The 14,642-nt window shown below is 38.4% G+C and overlaps 1 long non-coding RNA gene across 1 annotated transcript; it reads left to right on the top strand.

Moving 5' to 3' along the window:
- Positions 1-8,404: 8,404 nt before the first annotated feature.
- Positions 8,405-10,935, top strand: LOC103586452. The gene is made up of 2 exons (XR_550150.1): positions 8,405-8,820; positions 9,918-10,935. It is a non-coding gene; the product is annotated as an uncharacterized LOC103586452 (long non-coding RNA).
- The last annotated feature ends 3,707 nt before the right edge of the window (positions 10,936-14,642 follow it).

The raw sequence follows: 14,642 nt of genomic DNA, 5'->3' as shown, positions 1-14,642 counted from the left end.
TTTTTTGGTGGCTATTGTAAATGGGCAAGCTTTCTTGATTTACTTCCCGAGTTTCTGACCAAGTGATCTACTATCTTCCATGTCAATCCTCCATAATTGGCTTCCCGCTTAGTTCTTCCACTCATCAAATATGGGGTCACATTATCCAGCTTAACTGAAGTCACTTGGCAAATTTTTTCCATGCCATAAACAGCACATACGCCTTTGCTCCTTAACCAATCACAGAACATTTTTTTACTCTTTATTATCCCTTGAGTACTTAAAGAGAGCTTTAAAAAATTTTCAAAGAAGCCACTGTTAATTGTAACTTTAATGATTCATTTGTAAAAAATTAAAAATTTGTAGTGAGATATTGTAAATTGAAAACATTATTGAATCCTTTGGTTTTAGCATATTCACTTGAGGAGAAGACCAGGACCAGGAGCTTTTAGATCTGTTCTAATGTTGATCCCTCAGAGATATAATAACCATGGAAAGAATAAAAACCTTGGAATTGTTTAGAACTTGGTTTTGTCAAGGCAGATGCCTTACTTGGTATACATTTTTCTATTCTTTATTAGTAGTACAATCAAATAATTATTGTCAAATAGCCCCAGGACCATGAGATTTAAATTAATTTAAATAATAATTTGTTTGATTAATTATTATTTTATTTTTATTTTTATTTTTTTCTCATGGCTGGCTGGTAAGGGGATAGGATTATGTTTTTTTAATTTATTTTTTATTAGCATATTCATTGTTACAAGTTGTACTTATTCTTTTTGCCCCTTATCCAATCTCTCCCCCTTCCCTTCTCCCTCTCCTTCCCCACTTCTCTCTTCCCATCCCTTTCCCCTCCTCCTCTAATAACCAAAGATTTGTTCTCTCCATCTGGTAGACTAATTGTTCCTCTGTTGGTTTATTGCCTAGATGATTTGTCCAGTATTGAGACAGGTGTGATAATTCCTCCCCTATTATCATAAATCAGGTGCTGCTTCTATTATTCTGGAATGTGCTTTGTGGAGAGAGAGGACACCTTCTTTTTTGTTGTTTTTTGTTTGTTTATTTTCTGATGGTGCCTCTCCTTGTGTCAATGCAGTTGAGAGTCTGCACAGTGGCTGTGACTGCTGCTATTGAGAATAGCTGCTTTTGCAGTGACCATGGCAATTGCAGTGGCTATAGTGGGCTGCCCGCATGAAAATGGTGTTTTCGGTCTGTTCTTTACCTGGTTGCTGCTGGGTTCAGCTTCCCCTGGCTGGGCCCCAGGGCAGTGGTGGCAATGCATAGTTGCAGCTGGGTTTGGCTTTCCCTGGCTCCACACCTCAGGCCCCTGGCGGGAACCTGGGGTGGTGGCAGCAGCTTGCCTAGCTGTGGTTGGGTTGGGCTTCCCCTAGCTCCATACCTCAGGCCCCCAGTGGGGCCCCAGGGTGGTGGTGGCAGCTTGCCTAGTTGCAGCTGGGTTTAGGCTCCATGCCTCTTTCTAAGAGGGGGCATGACTGAGGCCCATGGTCCCCCCTCATTCTGGTAGGGGAGACCAGGGGGCTTCCAGCAGTGACTGGGTCATTGCTGAGCTGGTTGCAGATGTCAGGGAGGGCATGGATGAAGCTGTCAGCCCCCAAATGCCCTGGCTTGGGAGCCTGGAGTGCTTCCTGCTGTGGCTCGGTGGTCATCACTGGGCTGGTTGTGGATGTTGGGGATGGGGTGTGGCTTTGGCCCTTGACACTCCCCATTCCATGGCTTGGGAGCCCAGAGGGCTTCTGGTTCTTCTAGGTTTTATAGGTGTTCTTTAGTGGTGTTAGACCTTTACTAGTTAATATCAAGCCTTGTCTCTGATCTGTGGGTATTTTGCTTATTCTTTCAGTTCTATGTTGGATTATTCGCCGTTCCTACCACTTAAACTCTGCATTGGAACTAATTTGTTGTCCTCTGCTTATTTCTAAAATGGGAGAACTTCCTGTGGGGACCAGTACTTGAGAGCTGTGGTTGAGCTAAACTGCTGCTTTGCTACTGATTCCCTGGGGAAGGCTTTTTGTGTAGCTCAGGTTTTAATGGTTGACCTTGTATGTACTTCTGGGTCTTGTGAGGTCTGGTACAGCTGGGTTGTGTGGAAACTCTGGGCCTGAGTCTTTTCAGCAAACTGCATCCCCTGCAGTTCTATTCTCCTGACCAGTCTCCACTGAGTGGTCCTGCTCTAATTGGAGGACAGATCGGCTGTCTATGCTGTGTCCCAGTGTTCCCCTGGAGGGCCCATCTCCCTTACCACCTGTGCTCCAAACACTTCCCATGGGGCCAGCCATACACTGGTCCCTTGTGATGACTCACGGGCCTCTGAGTGACTCCTTTTTTCAGTTGTCTGTGGCTTCTCACTCCTGTGTGGGTCCTCAGGAATCTTGTTAGTGGTCTCGCTGGCCTAGGCACATCAAGGCCCTTTTTTTCTCTCCTGCCACCTCCAAACAACTTCACACGAAGGGCACAGCTGCAGCTTCTGCCAGCTCCTGTTCCATACACTCACCAGCTCCAGCCTTAAAGTAGTCAGGGGTCAAAATGGTGGGAGTGGTCCTTTCTTTCTCTCGTCGTGGCTTCTCCTGCCTTCATGAACTCTGCAAGTCTCTCCTCTTTTCCTGAGCTCTAGCAGCTCCAGCTTGGCATTTGTTGCTTTTTAATAGTTGTAAATTGGTTGATTTGTGGGAAAGAGTGACGCTGGATACTGTCTATTCTGCCATCTTGACTGGAAGCCATAATTTGTTTGATTTTTGACCACTGTGAAAGGACAAGAGTATGATCTCCCTGGGTAAGGCTAAAGGGGAAAGTTTTCATTCCTTCATTCCTCCTTGAAGAGTGGTTTCTTTAATACCACTGCTACTAGTAATAGTACTACTACTAATAATAAATGTCAAATTTTTTTTTCCTTTTTGTCTTTTTTTGTGACTGGTAATGGGATTGCAACCCTCGGTGTCACGCGGACCGGCAACGGGATCGCAACCCTCGGTGTCACGCGGACCGGCAACGGGATCGCAACCCTCGGTGTCGCGCCCGCACTGCGCTCAACCAGTGAGTGGTCCGGTCTCTATATGGGATCCGAACCCTGGGTGGGAGCACCGCCGCGCTCCCAAGCACTGCACTCTACCGAGTGCGCCACCAGGCCGGCCCTAAATGTCAAATTTTAAAATGGCTTACATTCCACTGTAACTAGAAGAAATTGAAATCTCTAAGAGGTGGTTACACTCATTAATTATTTACGTTCCACAAGTGTTTGTCAAATATCTAATATGAACTAGTTAGACACTCTACTAGATGTTAGGGACATGTGGAAGAATAAGACACAGGCCTTAGAGCTGGACCAAGAAGAAATGTGTGTTAGAAAAATTAACTGCAAGTATATATTTTAGTGAAGAAGTTAGGAAAGATATCATGGAGGAAACCCTATTAGATATGGTCCCAGAAGCCTGGGTTGCTGTTTGTCAAGTGGAGAGAAGAACATCTCACACAGGGAAAACAATTATACAGAAGTACAGAAGTAGAAAAATTGGTGGTTTTAAGCTCAGAAGGTTAATGTCTCAAAGTATTTCAAGATGAATGACAACTAGTCCTTGAGTTCTATGAAAACATAAATTTAAATCCAAAGTTTATCAAAAAATTTTCTCTCTCATCCTTTAAGAATTCTAGTTTGTTATGATAGTGATATTATTTCAATCTGATGCACTGTTTAATTGCTTCAGTGATAAGATTTAAGTAGTCTTTTCATAGCATTTCTCATCCTAAATATCTGCTGGGCCAGAAAGTTTCCAGTAAAGAAGTGAGCTGACATTAGGAGACCCGATTGTGAAAGATTGGTCATTTCTTCCAAAACAGAGGTACTCACGAAAGAGCATGCTGTGAGATGTTCGAGCACTGTAATGTAGATGCTGTTGAAAAAGAAAAAAAAAACTTCATGGAATTGGTCAGGGAAGCCTAAGGTTAGTGGGTCTAAACCTTGGTATTGATAGCATAATTCCATGGAATCATATATGTGAAGCAGGGATGTGATGATATGAAAGTGGAGGCCAGTATTCTTTTGCAAGTGATTATGCAGGGTAGTGGGGTTGTCTCAGAAGGGCCCTTTATATCAGGAGACATTTTGGCATGGCATGAGGTCATTATACATTTTTAAAAGCAGTTGGTTTATGTTTTTTTTTTTTTTTTTTTACTTTCCTTAAAATAGTAATTTTACACAGAGGTGATCAGGTATTGCTACTCAGCAAATCATCCACTTTAGGTATTTCCATGCAGTCATTCAAACAGACTTCTACGGAACAAAGTTTTAGGTGCTAGGGATTGGAAAGAAGGAAAGAAGGAAAGGATTATAATCCCTGCCCTTAAGATGCTTCCATTGTGAGACTATGAAGAACACATATGTTACTATGCCAAAAGGCAGTCTGAAGACTTCATGAAACATACTCACTTTCAGGAAGTACTATAGCAATGGAAAGAGTTAAGGCTTAAGATTAAGAGAAATTAATCCAGTGGAAATTGCACCCTATATAGTCATCCAAAACCTCTTTAGAATATGCAAACTTTTTTCTTATAGTATGCAGGATCAGTAAACCATCACATGTGCAGTAGTCTGGAAATGTCAGAATGCCATGAAAATAGATGTTCAAGAACATGACTTGAAAAATATTTCAATTCTCAGGCCACTTGGATGAGGCAAAAGAATTCACCACATACCCTTCCAGTTCCAGCTGTACCCATCAAAGTAATTCTTCAGAATTAGTCCTCTTTTTGATGAGGCTATAATGAGCTAACATCTAATTTTACTATATGTCACAAGTAAATTATTAAATCAATTATTTTACATAATACAGAGACCATTCATGGGCTACATGAAGAATTTTTATGGAACTCTAGGAGTTTTTGCATCATGTTTTGAGAACCACTTCTCTATTGCACTTTATGTTGGTGTTTTCTTGGTATATACAGCTGGAATGTTTATGTTTCTAGGAAGGCCAGAGAAGGAAACTTGAGATGAGCAACTACAGGAAAATTTCAGAAAAGACTCAGGCTAATGTGTTCTCACTTTAGTCATTGAATTGCCTGGAAATGATTTTTGGTCAGTGCTATTGTCTGAATTTTGTGTCCCCCCAAAAATCATAAGTTGAAGCCCTAACACCCATTGTTGTGGTATTTGGAGATGTGGACTTTTGGAGGTAATTAGGGTTAGCTTAGGTCATGAGGGTAGGGTCCTCATGATGGAATTAGTGGTCTTATAGGAAAAGGAAGAAAGATCTCTCAACTCTGCATCTTTCCTTCCACATTCACTTGCTGAGAACATAGTAAGAAGGTGACAGTCTGCGAGCCAGGAAGAGAGCCCTGAGCAGGAACTGAATCAGCCAGCACCTTGATCTTTGACTTCCCAGCCTTCAGAACTATGAGAAAATAAATTTCTGTTTTTTAAGCCACCCAGTCTACGGTATTTTGTTATGGTACCTGAAGCAGACTAAAACAGTCAGAACAGGTCTTTTTTTGGAAGGTGTAGAAAATTGCTTTTTTTCATATATAGTATTTAACATTCCAGCCATATATACACACTTTGTAAGAGATGCCAAATCATTTTTTGGATCACTTCTCAAGAAGCCTGAAATGAATTTGTGTTTTCTGTGACTTTGACTGGTAAATAAATATGCAATAGAAAGTCCACCTCATTTTAACTTTTCATTTTTTTTCCAGAGAGCATATTTACTAGTCTCTATTGCCCAACTTTTGTCATCACTACAATAGTCTTTGGTTGTTCAAATGTATAAACCACACACACACACTGCCATGTACATCCTTCCCCATCGTGCCATAAAGTGTAGGCATTTGTCATTCTAATTACCACTTGTTGAAATTCTGATTTCAAAATATAATGAAACATATTGAGAAATCCTTAGATTTTATCTCATCCAATCATCCAGCAAGAGAGGCGAGTTTAATTTGAAATATGGTGGTGATATGGACTAGATTTCCTATCTAGCCAGGAGATCCATAGCATGAATAAGACAGCAAGAAATGAACCAATAGGGTATTGTACATGATTCTGCTAAAAGGGGAAAAATATTCTACAGGACTCATGAGCCATTATTTCAAATGTTTGTGTCAATATGTTATAGTTAATCATCACCTTTTCCAATTATGCTTATGTTCAGCTCCAAAGTACAGCCTCTGCTTCCCTCTTTGAAATGCCATCAACTGAACTAGCACTTTTCCAATTATGCTTATGTTCAGCTCCAAAGTACAGCCTCTGCTTCCCTCTTTGAAATGCTATCAACTGAACTAGCATTTTCATTAATACAACCAATGCTTTTTCATTAATACAACCAATGCTTGCAGTTCCCAGAAACGGTGGGAGGAATATAGGAGTCTTTTGTCATTTGTAAACTAGATATACCTCAAAGAGGTGCCCCATTTAGTTCTAGCTGAGCTTTTTGAACAAAACCTTTCAAATTATTGCAGTTCTTGAGTTCTTCATGAAATGTTTATGTTAATGTAATAATTATCATTATGTAGATAAAAGAATATTATCATCTTTTATTTCTAAAAAATAAATAATTTACATATCTAAATGGATTAGTAATTAAAGCACAGTATTATAATACAAAAAATGTATTTCAGGTCAGTGATAGACTCATTAAATACTTGGAAACATAACTATAACTTTGCTTGTACTGAAGTTTTATTCTTAGAAGACTAAAATATTTTAATTGCATTAAATATCTAAGAAAGGAGTATTATGTAGTAATTAGGAGCAAGGACTTGGAGAAGACTGCCTGAGTTTGAATCCTAACTTCACTGCTTAACTACAAGACCTTGGGAAAGTTGCCAGGTCTTTCTGTGGCACAGTATCTTCATCAGCAAAATGGAGATAATAATAAACACTATCTCAGAGGTTTGTCATAAAGATTAAATTGGTAAATATTTGTTACAGAGAACAATGAAATAAAAGTGGTTAGCCTTACTAATACGGAATTTCATAGTAGTAAACTGAGGTTCAAGAAGGAATAAAATGAGAAATATGCAATATATTGTACAACCAAACAGAAAGAAGCCTTTCAAGCACAAGGCTGTGAAATGAAATGACGGAATTTCATAGTAGTAAACTGAGGTTCAAGAAGGAATAAAATGAGAAATATGCAATATATGGTACAACCAAACAGAAAGAAGCCTTTCAAGCACAAGGCTGTGAAATGAAATGGAACGAGGCCAGTACATCCTTAGTCCACTCCAGGAACCAGAATATTATCTACAAATATTGGGTCTTCCTGACTCAGGCATCTTTTCTTCATAATACCTGAAGCTATGTTTATAATTTAAAGATAATCCAAAAGCTAATTAAGAATAACTGAGTACTGAATTAACTGCCTTCTGCTTTGACCTTCACCTTTATTATTCAGGGTTCTCTAGTCTTCAAAGTTGATACATTTGGATTTGACTCTTTTTTTCTAACATGTCAGCTATTGACCCATTTGGTCATTCTTTCTGTCCTTTTTAGGTTAGTCAAAACTTGGGTTATCTTTCTTCTTTGTCACCTACTCCTTTCTGTTCTTTCTGCCACTCCCCCTAATCTCACCTTTCCCAAACTCAAAAAGAATTTTTTTTAAAGGAAATATATGCTATCCCACCTCACCTGGTCGCTTATACCCAGATGTCCTGCTTCCAAAGGCATAATGATGAAGTGAACTTGCTCTGCCAGTTCCCAGCGGTAACAATCCTAGTTGATTCCCCACCAGTACCTCTAAATCAAGGTAGAGAGGAATGGTTTTATGGTAGGACATGATAGTTTAAAGACATTAGTTTGGTTTTACTGCTTGAAATCACAGGTTAGCAGAAGAGAGAACCATGTATCTTTGGATCTGAACCAGTGACCTAGATGTAAGTTCTAGTACCTGTTAGATACCCCAGAGCTATTATAGCTGTTAAAGTGCTTCCTCACTCCTCATCTGAAAACAGACATTGAAGAGGAGAAAAAGAACACACTGAAAACCAAGCACGAACTAAGGACCTTTAGAAAATCACTCTAATACTTGTCCAAGCATATTCAGTGAGAAGATTTGCTTTATTGAATCCATACTTTATCAGAATGACTTCTCAAAAGACATCCTGTCCTTGTTCAGCAGAGAGTGATTTAGATAATGAAAAGAAGAAGGGCCAAAGACAGTGATTGGTCCATGCTTTCATCCCTTCTTTTATCCTTTTTACATTGAAACTTAGGCAAAATAACATGACGAGTGAAATGTGTTGGTGCAATGGAAAGAATTCTGGACTAGACCACAGGGTTAGGGTGTGGGTTCAAGGTCTGTTACTTGGAAAAGTCATTTATCTCTCTAAATTGCAATATCTATTCATATGAGGAGGTAATAATATCTACCTTACAGAAGTATAAAGATTAAATGTGATCTTTATATGTTGCTTTAGTAATATTGAGTATTATTACTATTTATTTTATTAAGAATAAATAATTTTGATGTTATGAAACTGAATAATTGAGATCCCCAAACCTTGTTTTTTGTTAAACTAGATGAATGATTTCCTTGACTTTTTTCTTTTTTGCAGAACTTCATAATCTGCATGTCCTCTGGGCTGCAGTATGTGGAATGCAAAGAACTCAGATAATGGAATATGAGAGATCTGAATTCAAACTCTGGCTAAGGCACTTTGGATTCACTTGCTAGTTTGTGCTGGTCAGGTCTCCGACCCTTGGTTTTCCTTTGTGTAACATGGGACTGGCAACATCTACTTTGCAGAGCTGTGGGGTGGACTAGTGATAATGTATGAAGGTGCTTAGCATAATGAACAGTTCATAGTAAACAACCATTAAATTATAAGGTATTTTTGTGGGGGGGGGGTTGGTATACTTTATGTTATTATCCACAATATGAGTTTGTCTTTGTTCACAATTGCTTTATAGATCCTCAAACATTGTACTTAATGGATGATAAATGCGGACAAGATTGTACCTTTGAAAACATGAGTATTGGGATTGATAAATCATTAAATAATTAAAAAAATAAATGGTTCCAAACTCTTTTCTGTCCGATTATTCTAACTGGAAATTTATTTATTTATTCATCTATTTTTATTAGGGGAGCTTCAATATCTTGGGCCCATTAAAGGGACCACTCACTTCTTTCCTTCTACCTCCAAAGCATTAGGATCTAGAAATCAGTTTTTTTTAATTGAAATATATTGATTATACATATTCGTGGGAGTACAGAGTTGAATTTCAGTACATGTATACAATGTGTGATGGTCAAATCAGTGTAATTAGCATATTCATCATTAAAAACTTAATCATTTCTTTGTAATGAGGACATTTGATCTCCTCTCTTCTAGCCATTTTGTAACAGACAGTAAATTATTATTAATGATAGATGCCTAGCTCAACTGTACACTACTAACTGATTTTTCCTGTCTAGCTGTTTTGTGTCCAATGGCCAGCCTCTCCCCTCTTCCCTTTCCTCTTTCCTGCCTATGGTAACCACAGTTCTGCTCTCTTCTCATTGGAAATTCAGAAGCTCAAGTTTTTAAAGGGCTGTGAATGGCTTTGAGGAAGCTGTTAGCTCATGCACAATGTTGGGCATAGGATGCTACCAGTCTTACCTTTGCATTTGGGGACACAAAGGGTGCTCTGCTTCTGGCACTTCCTGCCTGTGAGACTGCATTCAAGTTTCTTGGCTTCTGCAACAGAGATAATTGTAGTACTTATTTTATAGAGTTCCTGGGTCCATTTTATGTGCTAGTGAATGTAAAGTGCTTAACACAATGCCTGGTGCAAAGAAAACTCTAATAAATATGAGCAACTATAAAAAAAAACCCCAAAATTGTTGATATTAAATGTACATTCATGTCGTTTTCACTAGAGTGAGCCTTTTTGCATTATCTGCATATTGCTTTTATTTTTAAAACATTTTTTTTTGTCCTAGAAATACCCATCTTGAGCCTTGGATATGTCCTCTGAGAAGGTGCCCATGATACCAATCACATTGGAGGCCAGTGCAGATACTGGGGGAAGGTTCCCCAGAAGCTGAGTGTGGACATGATGATCACTGCCCTCCTTGACACAGAGCTGTTAATCTCTCCTCTGGAGCTGGATGGAGGTCCAAGAGGCCTTGAAGCACTGAGAGATGCCATGCTAATTCAAGGCAAGGCCTTTATTGTTGAAACTCTTGCATAATGACATCTCTATTCATGTGAAAATCCAGAATTAATTTCACTATATGACATTGTTTATGTTCATCAAAAATGTTATTTATCTTTACAAAGTCTGGTTTCAGTGAACTGGCTACGTAATGGGTATTAAATAAACATGGAATCTTACACATTCATAATATTTGGTTTCTTGTTGTGATTTTGATGAACTGTACTTTCAAGCACTGTCAATTCATCCTTATTTACAAAGACACATTTACTTGTAGCAGAGTGATGTAGTGACTTGCTTTATTTTAAGATAAGTCAACTTTCCTGTTCAATGTTTAATGTAAAACTGACTCACAAATGTTCTTTTAGACCACATTTACATTTCTCTCTGTATAACATGCATTATACTATTTTAACTTAAGGCTGTGAGCTACTTAAGCCAAAGACTTTCTAATTCTGTTTTTAATGTATTTTTTGCAAGATAATTTATAATGCACTAATAAGACTAAGGAGCTCATATTAAAAGACTTGTATTAGATGACCTACTGAAATTGATCCATAGAAATTGTCTCAAAAGTAATTTTGTAAAATTATTTTGTATAAAACTGATTTTCTTGTATGAATTCTAGGCAACAAATATAAAACAAAAAGAAGTCATAACTCCTTCTCTACTATCCTACACAAGGATAAGTAATTAAATAGATTTTTGTGTTTCTTAGAAAATAATCAGATAAATAGTAAACATTTTAGTTGTGCATATTAGATTCTGGTTATCTACTTAAAATAAAAATCCTTTTCAAAGTACACCTGGTCTTTTCACATCTTTAAAGAGCTACAGTTTTATTTGTGGATTTATTTGTGAAATGTTTTCATTTTGCCATCCAGGGAAAGAAATGCTATCCATATATACATATATATATGTAAAATACACACACACACACACACATATATATATTGGAAGCCGAAAATATGTAACTCCAAGCCCATGTTTATCTTGTAGCCTGTCTTCATAACAGGCGTCTGGTAAGCACTCATAAATGTCTCATGAGATAAGAAAAGCTGTGATATGAAAGGACAAATAAGTATTCCAAGCATAAAGTTTCCTTTAATCTTAAAAGGGCTTATTTAAAACAGGCATCCACGACCTACCCTGACCAACTAATGTCATCACGTAGGCATGTGTTTGACACACTGCTTTATAGGGAGGTACCAGGAAGATGTTGAGGAGGGGAAAGTTGACCTGCTAGTTCAGAGTAGGTTTCAAAGGACAGGGTAGTGGTGTCTGCATACCTAGTGTCTGTCTGGTCCTTAGTTTTGAAGTTGGGGTGGCAGTGGAAGAAGAGGAAGAAGGGAGGAGGAAATTGAGGGAATTGAGGAACCTAAAAAAGCAGAGATAAAATAGAGGAATATATAAAGTCATATAAATTTTAGTGACAAGACACTAATTCCTGCAGCCACGCTTCAGAGCATCCTAGCACCAGTTTGCAAAGGCCAGAAGGATTATTTAAAAGGATTAGAACTTTGGATTCCATTTTTAAAATGCTTTTCTATACCATCTCTTAGATTGGGTTACTTCTGTGGGTGAGTAACCTCACCCATTCCTAGGATTTTTTCCTTTTGACTAGTTCCATTTTTCAGGCAATGACCTTTCCCTGACCTCGGCCCCAAACTCCAGGTCACCTTGCTGGAGCCCTGATATAGCATTGAATAGAGGGCTTACCAGATTGTTGGCACTGGATAAGTGGTACTGAGCACAATCGTCCTCTTTCATGAGTAGGAGGGAAGTCTCTTTTCTGAGGGTTCAGAGAGCTGGGCTGCCTTACACCCTTTTTTATTTTGTTTCTCAGTAATTTTCCCTCTGGCCAGATCTGCAAACTGGTTGCCTTGCAGGAAGGTAACATGCACCACTGAAGCAAAAAGAACAAAAAAAGACTATTTGCATTTGCACAACACTCAATAGTACTTCAAAACAGATTCATTTTATAGTGAAATAGGTCAATTATTTGCCTCAAATAATTTAAAAGTTTAAATGCTTAAACCTAACCTCAGTTATTTTAAAATTTCTATGTTATTTAATTGCACTCTTCCTCTGAGTAAAATCATTATCTGAATACCTGGCTATTGCCAGTTTTCCAATGCACCCCCAAATTACCCTAGGAAAAAACCCCTTTTACCTCAATGTGAAAATGACCTGTATCTTCCAAGTTTTGCAATAGTGAAAAAAAAATGCTTAATTATACCTCACTCAGAGACCCTAAGTACCCTCTATCCTTTGGCCTTTCTGTTGCCATATAGCCCGGCTCTACCAGGATGGTCATTTTTGATGTTCTAGGCTGTTCTGCTGCTTCTTTTCAAGGAAGAAAACTGCTACTGGGTCCGAATGCTGAGATTCCAAGGCTGTAGTGTCTTTGTTTGGGCTTCTATACTAAAAATACTTGGACTGGGTGATCTATAAAAAACAGACATTTATTTCTTACAGTTCTGGAGGCCGGGAAGTTCGAGATCAAGGCACCAGCAGAGTTGGTGTCTGGTGAGGGCTGCTCTCTGCTTCATAGACGGCACCTTCTATGGAAGATGTACTCATGTGGTGGAAGGGGCAAACAAGCTTCCTCAGACCTCTTTTATAGGTGTAAGGGCACTCATGCCATGTATGAGGTCTCTCTCTAATGACCTAATCATTTCTTAAACACCCTACCTCTCAATACTATTGCATTGGGGATTAGGTTTCAACATATGAATTTGGTAGGAACACAAACATTCAGACCATAGCATATAGTAAGTGGCAAACTCTGACATGTCACACTGAAATGGAAGATCAGTGTACCAGCCTGTCTCTTTTCAATAAATAAATATGGCAATATCGATGATTTCCAAGGCCACCACTCTATTTTTTGTATTTGCTCCCATTCTAAGGATGTCAGCACTAAAGAAGAACTAAAAAGAAGAAACAAGGAAAATAAGAAGGATCTCAATAGCTAATGGGAATCATTAAACCAATCCCTTATCTTGCCATTCAACTTTCTCACTTCTTGAAAAAATAGTGCTTCAAATTATTTTTCAAATGGACAGATTCATCTCCTAAGTCTGGGCTTCTAATTAGGACCAAGGGGGGGGGGAAGAGGTGGAAGTTTTTAATACCATTTTGCTATGCAAAATACTCATGAATATTTCCACCATATTAGGTAATTCTATATCAAATATACTTGTGATTACAAGTGGCCTGGCCATGGTTTGGCAGAACGCAGCCATCAGTCAGTATTAGCTCTGCGCAGAAGCATTGTTCCCTGTGCACTCTAAAGCAATCAAACGAGTCTGCAAATGTTCTTCAAATAATACATCTAGAATGTTACTTCGTTAAACATCTCCTTGGCATTCATTCTATTTTCCACTTTGAATTGCTGCATTTAGTTTTGTAATGACCTTCTATAGCAAGGAGGTTTTATTAACTCTTTGATCTTCTAGCTTTGGGATGAAAACAAAGAAAATATAAATAAGCACTTTGTACACAGTCTCATAGAAGAGACCAGAGAAAAAAAGAAATATGTTTCATCAAAAGATTGGTTTGTGTGGAGACTTTCAGCCCTTCCTGTTCTTTTCTCCCTTTGAGCAAAATGCTTAAAATGCTTATCAATGTTGTACATGTTTTTGTTTTAATGTGTTTTTTTTTTTTTTTATCACAGAGTCTTTGTTTCTCTTCTCTGCCGCTCTGGTAGCCGAGGTTAGGGTCAGATAACTCTTCGTGGATTTTCTTTTTGAGGCCATATGCCATCCTTAGTTTCCTGCAACCCTGAGTGTAATTCTTGGGAAATCTGCCACCATATTTATGGGATGCTGGATGCCTGGCTCTGTTTCCAGGTATTCCTTCGTGTGTTTTTATGTGAACCGTGAAGGAGAATGATCCCCAAGCAGGTAGTTACCTAATACTGTCCTGAGAAAAAGACTGAGAACTTTTTGTATTCAAATCCAAGTTCTGCACTTCATTGTAAACATGTCCATATATTCTGGAGCATTTGGATTGGAACCTCTGCTGGATGCCTGGCTCTGTTTCCAGGTATTCCTTCGTGTGTTTTTATGTGAACCGTGAAGGGGAACGATCCCCAAGCAGGTGGTTACCTAATACTGTCCTGAGAAAAAGACTGAGAACTTTTTGTATTCAAATCCAAGTTCTGCACTTCATTGTAACCATGTCCATATATTCTGGAGCATTTGGATTGGAACCTCACCATTTAGTTTATCTTGTTTCTGAAGTCCCAAACTCACAGCATTATTAATATATGGATAAGAAGCTGCCTTTCAAATTTACCATATTTTATTTTTTGTCACCCTTCTGTTTGCTTCATTTTACATACTCATCTGACTGGTCTTTATCACAACTTTGAAAATAAAACAGGGAAATATTATAAAATAGCAGCATCTTGTGATAAAAATTAAATCCAAAGGGTGCAAATAGTTACTGATCAGAACAAACATTTTCTTCTCTCAGTCTCATAATCAACCATTTATTATATCCA

Source organism: Galeopterus variegatus, unplaced genomic scaffold (genome assembly GCF_000696425.1).
Source record: "Galeopterus variegatus unplaced genomic scaffold, G_variegatus-3.0.2 Scaffold341, whole genome shotgun sequence".
NCBI classification, from domain to species: domain Eukaryota; kingdom Metazoa; phylum Chordata; class Mammalia; order Dermoptera; family Cynocephalidae; genus Galeopterus; species Galeopterus variegatus.
Note: the sequence above shows the minus strand (reverse complement) of the source record. Positions and strands in the feature narration are given on the sequence as shown.